Source organism: Furipterus horrens, unplaced genomic scaffold, assembly GCF_987537825.1.
Source record: "Furipterus horrens unplaced genomic scaffold, mFurHor1.1.pri manual_scaffold_5, whole genome shotgun sequence".
NCBI classification, from domain to species: domain Eukaryota; kingdom Metazoa; phylum Chordata; class Mammalia; order Chiroptera; family Furipteridae; genus Furipterus; species Furipterus horrens.
The window spans coordinates 101,071,029-101,083,446 of record NW_028327175.1 but is presented as its reverse complement, the minus strand read 5'-3'; the positions used below and the strand labels follow the sequence as shown (position 1 = coordinate 101,083,446).

The 12,418-nt window shown below is 44.8% G+C and overlaps 1 protein-coding gene across 3 annotated transcripts in view; it reads left to right on the top strand.

The window, feature by feature from the left end:
- CALN1 (calneuron 1) overlaps nt 1-12,418 on the top strand; it is a 508,279-nt gene that overhangs the window by 479,672 nt on the left and 16,189 nt on the right. The window lies entirely within an intron of this gene.

The window sequence follows — 12,418 nt, the reverse complement described above, 5'->3', positions numbered from 1 at the left end:
GAAGCGAAAGGTTGCCGGTTCAACTCCTGTTAAGGCACGTGCCTGGGTTGCAGGCCAGGTCCCCAGTTGGAGGCATGCAAGAGGTAATAGATTGATGTTTCTCTCCCTTCCCCTCTCTCTAAAAATAAGTAAATAAAATTTTTTTTTTTAAAGAAGAAACATTGTCCTGATTCTTAGTGAGAATTAATCCCTGTAGAAACATGTGCCCTCTGCCCTGACCCAGCAGAGGCCTCGCTCCCTGTCCTCTGCCAGAACAGCAGCGGGTAGTTGCCCACCTCCTGACCTTGGCACTCACTATTCCCTGTGCCTGGAATGCCCTCCCCCGAATATCCACACCATCCACCCTCACCTCCTATTTATGTCTCTGCCCAAATGGGTCCTTCTCAGTGAGGCCTTCCCTGACAGGCTCATTTAAAACTGCAACTCCCTCCCACCCCAGGAACGCTCCAGCCTCCTTCGGGCTCCATTTGCTCCACACGCATCTCATCATCGTTCATTCTGCTTCACTTGTTTCTGCGTGTACTTTGTCTCCTACCGCTATACTCCAAGTCCAGGAGGACAGAGAATTTTCCATCTCATTCTCTGCTATATGCCCGGTTCCCAGAACAACGCCTCGTACTTACAGGTTCTCATTTTGTATTTGTTGAACAAGTGCAGGGAAAGCATACAGAGAAACAACTCTCCCAGGTGCCGTCAGAGTCTGGGCTTGGCCTGTGGCTCTCTCCCTATCCCCAGACAGCATGGACATCGTGTTTTTACAGCAGAATTGGGGAGGGGGAGGCGCACACCTCGAATCCAAGTTCAGATCAAAGCAGCAGAGTACACGGCCGCTGCACAGACAGAGCAGAATACAAGCGCACGGACCACCCGTGCTACGTCATGCTTTTCCCTTCCTTGCTGATTGTCTTCAGCTACATCATTTATTCATTCTCTGAGCCCCAACATCTTCATCTGTGAAATGGGTGTAATGTAGACTCCGTCTCCCCATTGCAGTAACCCCAGTGAGGCTAAGGCGAGGCCACACCTGGCCCAGAGGAAGCTCTCCCTACATCTGGCCTCCCCTCCCGCCTGCCGCCAGACAGTCTAGCTGGAAACGAGGCATTTAGCACCAAACAGTCTATTCCTGGTGGACATCTCTCCTCAGATCCACAGTCTGAGGACCCATCCATGGCACGGCTCCCCGGCAAGCTCTGTATGTGCACAGGCCTTCTTCTAGAAAGGCGTTCTCAGATGGAAGAGCTCCTGTTCTCTCCCATACTGTAGTAAAGCAGGTCTTCTGTGGAGCCTGGGTTCTGTGACCGCTTAGAGTCAAAGTGACGCTGGCCTGTGGCCACATGGTGTCAGTGTGTTCGTCAGGGCCAGCAGAGCAACCACATACTATAAGGCACCTGGAGTGGGCAATGGGAGGAAAGCGGCCATTGCTGCAGCCCCTCTACCCTGCTCCGTTGTCAGTAGCCTTCGAAGAGAAGCAGAAGGAGCAGCTGGCCAGGAGGTCTGAGCTGCTTCAGGAGCAGAGACTGGGGACAAGCACCTGTCTGTCCAGGGTGTTAGCTGGGGCCGGGTGAAGTGCCTCCTTGCTTTCCTTCAGAATGGTCACTCTTTTCCAGGAGACAAAGCTTTTCAATGTCAGCCACAGACTGTGAGCCACATGTCTGCTCCTTCTCATGTCTGCTCTGTATGTTTTACAGTGAATGGAAATAGGTGCGCAATCTCAATTCCAGTGTGGTTGTGTGTTTTCAAACTTTTCTGTGGCATCACTGCATTCTAGGGGGAGTTTGCAGAGGTGGAGCCATGTTTATGACCCAATCCCTGTGCTAACTTGAACTAATTCCTTGCAGGGCTGAAGAACATAGTATGCTCATTCTCCCTGTGTCCTTGTGTCCTCACACCAAGTGGAGGACACATGCAGGAGTCTAGATGAAGTCATCTCAGAGGGCACTTGCTGTTATTTTCAGTACTGTTACCAACCTCTTATTCCTTTCCCCTTCCAGCTCATCCTGCCCAAGGCTCTGATGTGCCTGCCTCTTTGCTCATGGTGTGGCGGGGAGGGTCTCACGATGCCTTGCATTCTGTTCTTACTGTTTAATTCCTCCTGTGGGGAAAGTCTGGGAGCCAGGAAGGACCCCAGAAGTCTCTTGTTGTGCTGGCATTGTTGGTACTTCATGTCTGGATGCCACTGCAAGTCGGTGGCAGGACACTCCCTTTAGGGGGCTGCTTATTAGAGACAGGAGGCTGTGTGGCCCGCGGTGTGGGGAAGGCAGAGACGGGACATTCTGGAGACCTAATGCCCCGTGTGACCTTGCCACATTGGTGCTTGGGGTGCACTTAGATAATGTGTGTTTTTTTGTCACGCCAAGATAAATGAATGAGAGCGCCCAGCCACGTGGATGGCATCCTGTCCAGATGCCCCAGACTACCACAGTAAACTAACCAATTCCACCCCTGGCAGAGAAGCTCTGACCCACTGATCTCTTGTTAGGATGATGCCTTTCATAGATGGACAGAGAAAAGAACAGAGGTAGGCAGTATTCCAGAGCTTTTTCAACCCATCCTCCTCCCCAGAGAAAGAACTGTGCTGTTAAATGAATTCCACACTTTCTGAAAAAGTTAAATTGGGTTTGGATCCACCTAAAACCTGGTCATGGACAGCGCGGCCCCCAGCCGTGCAGGTCTCTGTGTGAGGCCGCCCTGGGCCCAGAGGCTAAGGCCTCGCACAGCCCGCGCCCTGCAGAGGGCAGAGCCGGGAGCTCTTCCTCTCAGCAGCCGCATTTCATCTTATCAAAACTTCCGGTCTGGACTGGAGACTCAGGCTCCCTGAGGTTCCTGCCGCAGCAGGAGACGCATTCAATTACTCTGCTCTTCCACCTTGAAGTGGTTGAGAGTGTGAATGTGGCAAGTCCCCTTGCACCCTGGCCCTCTCACGGATTCGGGGGTGGGGCTGGGCAGGGGTGACAGACCCCATCAGAGGCTGTGCACACCCTTAGAGGGCTCATCATCTGCTGCCGAAGGCCGGTAAACAGACAAAAATAAGTCCCAGTGGGAAAACCGGTTAGAGCTCTGGGATACTGGAGGAGGCACACGCTGGCCCTAGAAAGGGCCCTGACCTGGAGGAGGGAGGGGAACTGAGGGGAGTCGCTGCAGCCAGTATTGCCTGATCCTCCCTGGGAGTCAGACCAGGGCAGAGGACCCCACAAAGGCAGTAATCCTCTGGCTCACCCGTCCTCTTGGCACCTAATTACTGGATGCAGTGACTGCCCAGAAGAGGAAACCAGGGGGTCCTGAGAGAATGATCTTACTGGTCAGCCCACAGTGCTGCCTGTCCTCTGTGTCCCATCAACTCCTCTGTCTCTGCACGTACTTGGAGCCCACAGTTCCCAGCCCAGACTTAGGATAGAGCTGAGCAGGAAGGCCTGGGACATTATGTCACCATGGGGGACAGCCACATGGGGGGCAGCATGCACTGGGAGAAGGGTCTCCTTTCTGTACTAGAACTTCGTGAGTGAGCAGAGGACTCCCCTGAGGAGTTCGTGTCGTACAAGTGGCTGGGACCCAGCCCCCGAGTCTCTGATTCAGTAGGTCTGAGGAGGGGTTGGAGAACTTGCATTTCCAACCAGTTTCCGGGTGCTGCTTGTCCAGGGAACACACTCCAGAACCACTGTGCTAGAGCAATAGGGGAAACAGCATTCTCTGCCTTCAGAGAACCATGCTTCCCAGTAAGGGATCATTCGCATCCACAAGGCAGCGCCCAAGGCTGAGCTCATGGGGTGCACAGCTCCTGATGCTCCACAAAACCCCCCAACCAGCTGTGCACAAGGGGCCAAGAGCATTCCACCCAGTCTCTCCTTTGCAAGCTCTGCATGGGTTGCCCGTTTCTCATTCACATACATGTGCATAAACTGAAACAGCAGCAATTTGAAAGGTGGATTCATGGCACCTGCACCTAAGAGATGCTGGGAGGAGCATAACTCTGAAGAGTGAATCAGGTGAGAATTGCAGAAGATGCCTGTTCGATATTCTTTAATATTTTAATCTTTAAAAACAATGCAAGAGATTTGGATTCTTTTAAAGCAACAACCACAGCAGTCTAGGGCACAAAGGGAATGGACTGAAATGATAAATGTGTGGAAGGAATCAGTATGAAACTGTAGAATTAACATTGTTCCTAGAGATCGCAGGAGCAGAATTAATAGTACAAGAAAAATATTGATATGAAATGCAAAACAAAGAAATGGAAATTATTAGAGAAAAGATGAAAAATATGGATACCAGGAATAGAAATCTAATTAAGACTGATTTGTATTCCACAGAAAGGAACCTGTTAGATAGAACAGGAGAAAGACAACAATCAAAGTGGTTTCCAGGAAACATTCATGAGGCAGAAAATGATATGGGTGTAAATATTAAAAGATCTCTCTCACACACACACACACACACACACACACACACACACAAAATAACAAACTCAAGCCAAGATTAATGCAAAAACATAGCTTAACATAGCACGGAAAACATTTTTTTAATTCCATGGAAAAAGAAATATTCTTACTAGTGTCCAAGAAGAAAAAAGAAATGGTCTTCAAAGTGAAAGCCTAGGCCACCATCCAGTCTCTTTGCTCCTCCCCACATTAAACAACAGAAGGAACTGGAGACGTTTCAGCAGAGCTACAGAGCTTCGAGAGGAGATTTTCTGTCCTCTCTAGAATTGCGTACTAAACTGAGCATCTATCCTGGGAGAAGGGGGGAGGTAATGCCAGATTATGAGAACTCAGACACTGTAATGTTCACAAATGCTTCATTATCAAACTGTTGTTAAAAGTTCTCTAGCAGATAGTTGGATGCAATTCAGGGACTGGTTTGGGATGGTCATAGAAAAAAGGAAGTGAGCACTGCTGTCAAGTATAATGAAGTAGCTGTAGCTATTATAAATTTTGTTACAAAATTAAATGCAGGAGCCAAAGTACCATTCTAGAAAAAGGTGCCAATCATAGAAAATATGTCATAAAAAGTCTCAGATTAAACTTACTAAGACTAAGGTGTCAGGTAAGAGGCAGGAAAGTAAGTACGTTTTCTTGTCACATAGAAGGAAAGATGAGAAAAGGCAATTTAACTTCTTGAATTTGATAATATGAGAAAATATGGCTTATGTAATGCATTTGATAAATGGAAAGCTACCCACCAGTATAATCAAAACCAGGACAACTGTAGGTTTTATTTTATTTTTTATTTTTTAAATATGGAAGACCGAAGACTAGAAAGCAGGACATCTGCTTATAACAAAGTATAGCCCAACATGTTTATAACAATATATGAAAATGTAATTAGACTCATCCACCACTGGAAAGCAAAAAAGCACCGTTTAGATTTTTTTTAAGAATCTGACTTCATTCTCTTTATAAGTGACATACCTTTTTAAAGAGACGTGTTTAATGTAACACACACAGTTTAAAAACCAAAGGGGAGACAAACATTTAGCAGAAATTTCACACAGGAAGAAAATAAGCATAGTCATATTGATATAAAAATACATTTTTTTTTCCAACAGAAGGCCCTTAAATATTTTTAATGACTGATCCTATATACCGATAGAAGCGCACAATGGTTTGGCACCCAATTCCAATGTATGAGTTTTTGCCCGACACCACCAAGCGATTTTCCAGTACCAGCTGGGTGCCCTACAACTCAACCCAGCCCTGCCTGCTCCGTGAAAGCGTCGGGTTCCAGAAGCACCCAGTTTCCTAAGACTGCCCTTCAGTTCAGTCGCCAGCCGCAGGTCCAGGTTGTTGCCTGTGCTTCTGAATGACCAGCTCTCCCAGCACACCTTGTTTTGGTCTGCTGTGGTTACTGTGCTTCACAGATACTTTCTTCTTTACAAGTGAGAGATTTGTGGCCACCCCGTGTTGAACAAGTCCGTCGACACCATTTTCCAACAGCATTTGCTCACTTTGTGTCTCTTTGTCTGTCACATGTAGGTAATTCTTACAATACTTCAGACTTTTGTTTATTATTTTTGTTATAGTTGTTATGAGTGCCATGAACTGCGCCCATATGAGGGTGAACTTGATTGATAAATATTGTGTGTGTTCTGACCACTGCACCGATCGGCCCTTCTGCCATCTCCCTCCCTCTCCTGGGGCCTCTCTATTCCCTGAGACACAGCAATGTTTAAATTAGGACAGTTAATAACCTAAAATGGCCTCTAAATGTTCAAGGGAAAGGAAGGGTTACATGTCTCTCACTTTAAATCAAAAGCTAGAAATGCGCGGGCCCATGTGGCTCTGTTAGTTGGAGCGCTGTCCCATAACCGAAAGGATGTGTGTTCAATTCCTGGTCAGGGCACGTGCCTAGGTTCCAGCTTCAGTCCCCAGTCAAGATTCGTACGAGAGGCAACTGATTTATATTTCCTTCTCACATCGATGTTTCTCTCTCTCTCTCTCTCTCTCTCTCTCTCTCTCTCTCTCTCTCTCTCTCTCTCTCTCCCCACCCCCTTCTTCTCTCTCTAAAATCAATAAACATATCCTTGGGTAGAGGATTCACAAAAAGCTAGAAATGATGAAACACAGTGAGGCAGCCATGTCAAAATCTGAGCTAGGCCCAAGGCGAGGGCTCCGTTGCAAACAGCCAAGTGGGGAAGTCAGAGGAGAAGTTCTTGCAGGAAATGAAAAGCAGAGCCCTGTGATGAGAGAGCAGAGCAAAACAGGCTTATTGCATATAGGGAGGACATTTTATTGGTCTGGAGAGAAGATCAAACTAGTCACAACATCCCCTCAAGTCAAAGTCTAATCAGAGCAGGGTTCTGACTCTCTTCGATTCTCTGAAGGCTGAGAGCGATGAGGAAGCTGCAGAGTAGCTAGCAGAGGTTGGTTCATAAGCTTTAAGGCTCAGGTGATGGTTTGCATTTTTTAGCAATAAATTATTTTTAATTAAGCTAACTACATTGTTTTTTATATCGTCGTCGGTCGTCGTCGGCAGCCGTCCGTCTCGAGAGATGATGGTGTAGCTTCTTAAGAGTCTATCTGCACCGCCGAGAATGGCTGTGCAGTCCAACTCGGGAGTGACACGGTATCTGTCTCCTCCCGTGTTGAATCAACATCTTGTGATGACGCTGGAGTGTCCTCTCCAGTGAAGCTGAAGCTACAGAGCCAGGGCAGGGTGATATGGAGGGTCTGCTGTTGCCCATGCAGCAGACCCCCCCTCTCTTCGCAGCTGAAGGGTCCAAGGGAAAGACGGAGTCAATACAGCTTGGCTTCAGGTGCGCTGCAGGAGTTGCCGGTGTTGACTACAACGTCAAACCGCCTTAGGGACTCCGGCTCCGGATTTTCTGTCGGGGTTTACTCCCTTAGCCTTTCCCCTGAAGAGGTATGCCGCAAGGCAGCGGAGGTTTTTTGGAGTCAGAGTTTTCCTTCTCTGATGTCCCCTGACTGGAAGATCGAACCAGCGACACTTAGCTCGCAGGCCGACGCTCAATCCACTGAGCCAAACCAGCCAGGGGTATGTTTTTTATATAATGTTATTGTAATAGATTATAGTATAGTGTAAACATAACTCATATCTGTACCGAGGAACTGAAAGCATGTGTGAGACTTGCTTTTGTATGATAGTTGCTCTATTGTGGTCATCTAGAACAGAACCTGCAATATTTCTGAGGTCTGCCTATAAATCAGAAATTCCCATACCCCCTCCTTGGGTTCAGTTAATTTGCTAGAGCAACTCATAATACTCAGGAAGTCAGTTTACTCACTAAACTACTGCTTTATTACGAAGGATATTAAAGGATACACATCCACATCTGGCTGAAGCAATACGCTGGGGAGATCCTGAACAAAGGAGCTTGCATCCTTGTGGCATTTAGGGCGTGGCATGGTGGCAGGTGGAAGTGTTCTGGTTCACTAACCTAGAAGCTCTCGGAACCTGGCCTTTTAGGTTTTTCCAGACTTCATTACATAGGCACGATGGATTACATCATTGGTCATTGGTGACTGAGCTCAGTCTCCAGCCCTTCTCCCCTCCCAGTAAGTCAGGGCATGGGGCTGGAAGTTTCAACCCTCTGTCCAGCATCCCCATCTTTGGGCTTTCCAAAAGCCACCTCATTAACATAAACTGAACTGGGTTTGAAAGAAGCTTGTTCTGAATAACAAGACACTCATTTATGGCTCTGAAGTGATTCTGGGAGCTAAGGACCAGAGACCAAATACTGTAACAGAAAATGTTCCCATTGCACTTAACACTTAGGAAGTTCCAAGGGTTTTGGCAGCTGTAAGCCAGGAACCAAGAGTGGAAAACCAAAGTATATATTTATTATAAATCACAGTACCACGTACACCCGCCCATTCTGTAACGGAGGCTGCCCATCTCTTTATCCTGATGTCCTCCCAGTGCGTTTCCTGGGCTTTTTCACACTTCCTGATGTTGCCATCCTTTCTGATGACTTTTATCATCATCAGTATACAGATGACTTCCAAATCTGAATCATTAGCCCTTATCTGTATATCCTCCTGACTCCTCAGCTGTTCTGTTGGGCTGTCCCTCTGGCAACTCCAATGCACACATCCAAAATGTAACTTGTCACCTTTGTCTCTAAGCCTGTTTTTTTCCACTGTTGCCATTCAGCTAAACATAAAGCCCAGGTGTCATCCCAGCTGGCTCGTTCTCCTGCACATTCCGCACACAATGCCTCAGCGGCCTTGTCAGCCTCCCCTACAGGCTCTTGAATTCTCTCTTGTCCCCACATCCCATCACGGTTTCTAAACCTGTTATTTCTATAGCCTGTCTGCTTGTCCTGCCCCTTGCACCAGCAAAGGGGAATTTTTCTTAAGCTCAAACTTGATGAGGTAATTTCTCTGATGAAAAGAGGCATGCAACCTAAGGCTTAAAGGCAAAGGAGCTCTGGCCAGGTAGCTCAGTTGGCTAAGAGTGTCATCCCAATACACCAAGGTTGTGGACTTGATCCCCATTCAGGGCACATACATGAATTAACCAATGAATGTATAAATAAATGGAACAACAAATTGATTTTTCTCTTTTTGTCTCTTTTTCTCTCCCTCTCTCTAAAATCAGTCAATATGTTACTCATTATCTTTGACAAGTGAAGTCATCCAAAAAATTAGATTATAAAAGATACAAATGATAATTATAAGGCTATATATATAACTAATAAGGATAAATAATTCCTTAGGTTCCTAAAAATAACAGAGATGTATGGGCCGCATTCTTTAAACAGGATTCACTTTTTAAAAACAGAGTAAAACAATAAAAATAAAACCTAGAGGAAATAAAAACAAGTAGAATTATAAATACAAAATGGAAAATAAGAAGTACTAAGAGAAATGTAACATTATGGTACTGCTGTGCATAGTTACATGCTCATAATAATGAAAAACTTTTGACTGATTTTCTGAAAAAATATTCCAAAATTGACTCAAGGAAAATTGAAAAGCTGCTAAATGGACTGATAATAATGAAAGAAATACTTGTTGGCATTATATCCACATTGTTTTATAATGATTTCTTTTAAACGTGTAAAAGACAAATCTATGCTGACGTGGAATTCTACTCAACTAATTTTATTTAAATATTAGTATCCTAAAATATGACCCAGATAACCAAGTAAAAGGAAAACTAGAGATTTCTGGAATCTGCATTTGTCCTGCCCTCTTCATAGCCCCCGGGCAATTCTTTTCACCTACTTTCTGAATTTCAGCAAACTCTCAGCTGCTTAGAGTATTTCCAGGCACTCCAGTCCTTTCATTGGTCTTCTAGGAAATGGCTACTCCTTTTTGGAGTCTCTTTGATTTTTGTCGCTCTTCTCTCTGACGGTGGCAGGAGGGTGCCTAAGTTCTTTCTCATCTGTGAGGTGCATCATCCTCACCATGCACTTTACCAGCCTTCTCCCTTCACCCAGCTGACAACCACAGGGTCCCCTGTCAAATCTAAGGCACGATTCTGAGTGTATCTCAAATTTTACTTTTATATTCAATAAACTGGGATGCAGAAATAAATCCACTTTACACGCTCCTGTTCAGTTGCTCTTAGTCATAGAAATAGCTTTGAACTTGAGTCATTTGGATGTCCAGCAAGTTTCAGTAACCTAATTTAACTTGTTAGAACAAGGGGAATACTTAAAGCAAGATAGAAATTGCTTTATAAATAAAGCAGGGAAAAAACTGTCTAACACTTTCTTTTATCATAATCCAGACTAACTTAAAACATTAATTTCTGTATTCATTCTTGGCTAAGTTATACTGCAGATATCCCAAAATCTTAGTGGCAAAAAACAAAGGTTTATATCTCACTCAACTTACATGCCTTTAATGGGTTATCTCTTCATTGTATTCATTCCAGGACCTGGGAGGAAGGAGAATCCCCTATTTGGTGGACATGTCTTTGTGGCAGAAAAAACAAAGAAAGAGAAATGGCAGAATACACAATGGCTTTTGAGACTTTCATCGTTTTATTGGCCAAAGCCTAATGTCAATGATTAGAAAGATATACAGTAATTCTCTCACAGGGAGGGGTACCAAATAATTGAAAATAATATAACCTGTTACAGACCACACTCATGCTCATAAGTATTTATTTCCTTCCCTTCAGCCACAAAATATACTCATCCCTTCCCCAAGGGAAACACTCTAAAAGTCCCATCCAATTACAACATAAGACTCGAGATCTAGAATCTCCTGAGATACAGTAAACCTGGGTGTGGCTTCTTGTGGAGACACATTAAAAAAAAATGGAGATACACAGTAGTCTAAGACTCAGAGCATTCTGAAATCCTATTGGACAGATTTCAGGGTGAAGCATGTTCTTTAATCAAACCCTAGTTCTACATCCTAGAAATTGTTCTTAATTTCATCACATGATTTCAAGCATAATTCCCAGCTTCACCATTTGGGGGATCCAGGCTTTTCCACTTCCATCTACCCATCTAATGAGGGTGTTGGAAAATATGTCCTTCTCGGGGTCTGTGCAACTTCTCCTCATAGTGGCTTAAGCCCATAGGAGACTGGGAACCCAAAGATCATAGAGTCGTTTAATCCCAGGCTGCTGGTTCTTGGACAGTACAGCTCTCTCAAAAACTTTGCCATCTTTTTATCTATTTGATTCCAATTGGTTTAATGCTAATAGCCACATCCACAATTATTTTTGAGACACATCTCTCTCTAAACTTCATAGCCAGGTTCCTGAGAGAGTCACCTAACACATTCAGAGGTTATTACAAAGGACACTTTGATTTTTTTAAAAAGATATTATTTATTTATTTGTAGCGAGAGGGGAAGAGAGGAAGAAAGAGAGGGAGAGAAACATTGATCGGTCACCTCTTGTATGTGCCCTAACCGGGGACTGAACCCGCAACCCAGGCATGTGGCCCAACTGGGAATCAAACCCGCGGACCTTTCACTTTGTGGGATGACACCCAACCAACTGAGCCGCAATGGTCAGGGCTGATTTGTTTTAATAGGATTGTATTATTATTTAAAGCATTTCTCATTTTAATCTCTTCCTTGCTGGAGTTGAGAAACACCTACTTTCTTTCCTGCAAATCCAGGAATTTTCAAGTTGTCTCTATTTCTGGCTTGTGAACCAATCAGTTCTTTTCTGAGCTCATCTCTTTCTTGCAACACCCTGTCAAATGCAATCATTTGCAACCACAGCTGCTGTTCCCCAGACTTTTCCTCTAAAACCACAAAGTCATTCAATGCATATCTGTCCTACAAGTTATCATAAGCAACAATTTTACCAAACGTTTTGCTACTGCATACAAAGGCTTATTAGCTTCCTAACCTCCAATAACAGTTTTCTTATCTACGACTGCCTGGCCCTGGAAGCCGTACATTATATTTTAGAATTTGTATAATGGTAGCCTGCCATTTCTGTGTACTAATTTCTGTATTGTTGACTTAAAGCGCATTATGCTATGGTGGTAAAGAAGTCCAAAGTCACTATGGCTAATAATATGATTTTTCTAGTATGGGATATCTGCAGGAATTTTCCGATTTATCTTCATTCAGGAACCCAGACAGAAAGAACAGCCCCTCTGTAGGGCATGCTGTTCTCATGGCAGAGGGAAAAGGATGAATGATAGAATAACACAATGGCTCCTGAAGCTTTCGACGAGAGGTGGCATGTGTGGCTACTACTCACATGTCATTGGCTAAGAAAGTGACACGACTTAGCCTGATAGAAATAAATGCCGTGGGGAAGCACAATGCTGTCCCTGGGAGGGGAAGAACGTAACTGGAATGCTCCCCCTCCCCTGCAGCTGCTCCGCCTCATAAACAATGGCTTTGAGCTTGCATTTTCTCTCGTTAGAATGAGATACATACTTAAACCAAGATAGGAATTGGGGGCTTCTTGGGAAATCATAAAAATTTTAGAGATATATGCATTGTCTGAAGTGTGACACCACTCCCAAGTATATGAG